The sequence below is a fragment of the Petromyzon marinus genome, unplaced genomic scaffold (genome assembly GCF_048934315.1).
Source record: "Petromyzon marinus isolate PM22_M1 ecotype Great Lakes invasive population unplaced genomic scaffold, UKy_Petmar_22M1.pri1.0 PM_G_Scaffold_43, whole genome shotgun sequence".
NCBI classification, from domain to species: domain Eukaryota; kingdom Metazoa; phylum Chordata; class Hyperoartia; order Petromyzontiformes; family Petromyzontidae; genus Petromyzon; species Petromyzon marinus.
Genome location: NW_027422995.1, coordinates 1,770,001 through 1,772,500, shown reverse-complemented (window position 1 = coordinate 1,772,500; position 2,500 = coordinate 1,770,001).

The window sequence follows — 2,500 nt, the reverse complement described above, 5'->3', positions numbered from 1 at the left end:
TGATCCACCTGCAGGTGGAGTAGGGCACGTTCAGCTGGAAGAGCTTGTCCTGAAGCAGGGCAGGGATGATGGTGTTGAAGGCAGAGCTGAAGTCCACAAACAGGATCCTGGCGTAGGATGCTGGGGCGTCCACATGCTGTAGGGTGAAGTGGAGGGCCATGTTAACTGCGTCGTCCACAGACCTGTTGGCTCTGTAGGCAAACTGAAGGGGGTCCAGGAGAGGGTCTGTGATGGCTTTGAGGTGTGCCAGGAGCAGGCGCTCAAAAGACTTCATTACCACAGATGTAAGGGCGACCGGTCTGTAATCATTTAGTCCTGTTGGCCTTAGCTTTTTGGGCACAGCGATGATGGTGGAGGACTTGAGACAGGCTGGTACATGGCATGTCTCCAGGGAGGTGTTAAAGATGTTGGTGAACACCGGAGACAGCTGGTCAGCGCAGTGCCTGAGGGTGGCTGGAGAGACAGAGTCCGGCCCGGCTGCTTTGCGTGGATTCTGCCTCTTGAAAAGCCCATTAACTTCTCCCTCCTGAAAGGAGAGAGTCGTTTCTGTAGTATGGGTGGGGGATGGGGCCTCTTGGGTGGGAAGGGGTGGTTCAGGACAGTCCAATTGTCTTTCAAATCTACGGTAGAACTCGTTCAGGTCGTTGGCTAGGCGGGAGTCGTTAGTGGTGTGGGGCGCTCTGGGTTTGTAGTTGGTGATGTGCCTGAGCCCTTTGGCAGACAGAAGCAGCGTCGTTAGTAGAGAACTGGTGTTTTAGTGTCTCTGAGTACAGTCGTTTAGCCTCTCTCACCGCTTTGCTAAACCTGTTCTTCGACTCCTTGAATCTGTCTCTATCCCCACTCCTAAACGCTTCCTCCTTCTCCAACCTCAACCTTTTGAGCTTTGCTGAGAACCAGGGCTTGTTGTTGTTAAAGTTCACCCTGGTACGTGTTGGGATACAGCAGTCCTCACAGAAGCTGATGTACACAGCCTCTGTGAGTTCATCCAGACTATTGGTAGCAGTCGTGAACATATCCCAGTCAGTACAGTCTAAGCACGCCCGCAAATCTTCCACAGCCTCACTGGTCCACTGTTTAGATGTCCTCACAGCAGGTTTACAGAGTTTTAGTTGCTGCCTGTATGCACGAATCAGGTGGACCAAGGGAGTTCTGTGCGAGCCGAACAGCCCCGTGACCCACAAGAGAAACATCCCCGCCAAATTCGAGCGTTTGACGGGGTCTATCCGTGAAAAAATATTCACGTTTTTGAGTGCACATGCATTTCTGCTGCAAATGCCTCTGGAAGTTTCATGCCGTTCGTATGCCAATTGTGGCAACACGAAAATGACCCGTTTTCCCATTCCGAGGGATTTCTGTGCGACCCTAACAGCCCCGTGAGCCACAAGAGACACATCCCCGCCAATTTCTAGCGTTTCACGGGGTCTATCCGTGAAAAATATAGACGTTTTTGAGTGCACATGCATTTCTGCTGCAGATGCCTCTGGAAGTTTCATGCCGTTCGTACGCAATGTGGCAACACGAAAATGACCCCTTTTCCCATTCCGAGGGATTTCTGTGCGACCCTAACTAACAGCGCCCGTGAGCCACAAGAGAGACATCCCCGCCAATTTATAGCGTTTCACGGGGTCTATCCGTGAAAAATATAGACGTTTTTGAGTGCACATGCATTCCTGCTGCAAATGCCTCTGGAAGTTTCATGCCGTTCCTATGCAATGTGGCCACACAAAAATGACCCGTTTTCCCATTCCGAGGCATTTCTGTGCGACCCTAACAGCCCCGTGAGCCACAAGAGAGACATCCCCGCCAACTTCTAGCGTTTGACGGGGTCTATGCGTGAAAAATATTAAAATTTTTGAGTGCACGTGCCTTTCTGCTGCAAATGCCTCTGGAAGTTTCATGGCGTTCCTTTGCAATGTGGCAACACGAAAATGACCCCTTTTCCCATTCCGAGGGAGTTCTGTGCCACCCTAACAGCCCCGTGAGCCACAAGAGACACATCCCCGCCAATTTCTAGCGTTTCACGGGGTCTATCCGTGAAACATATAGAAGTTTTTGAGTGCACATGCATTCCTGCTGCAAATGCCTCTGGAAGTTTCATGCGGTTCGTACGCAATGTGGCAACACGAAAATGACCCGTTTTCCCATTCCCAGGGATTTCTGTGCGACCCGAACAGCCCCGTGAGCCACAAGAGACACATCCCCGCCAATTTCTAGCGTTTCACGGGGTCTATCCGTGAAAAATATCAATTTTTTTTGACTGCACATGCATTTCTGCTGCAAATGCCTCTGGAAGTTGCATGCGGTTCGCATGCAATGTGGCGACACGAAAATGACCCGTTTTCCCATTCCGAGGGATTTCTGTGCCACCCTAACAGCCCCGTGAGCCACAAGAGAGACATCCCCGCCAATTTCTAGCGTATCACGGGGTCTATCCGTGAGAAATATTCACTTTTTTGAGTGCACATGCATTCCTGCTGCAAATGCCTCTGGAAGTTTCATG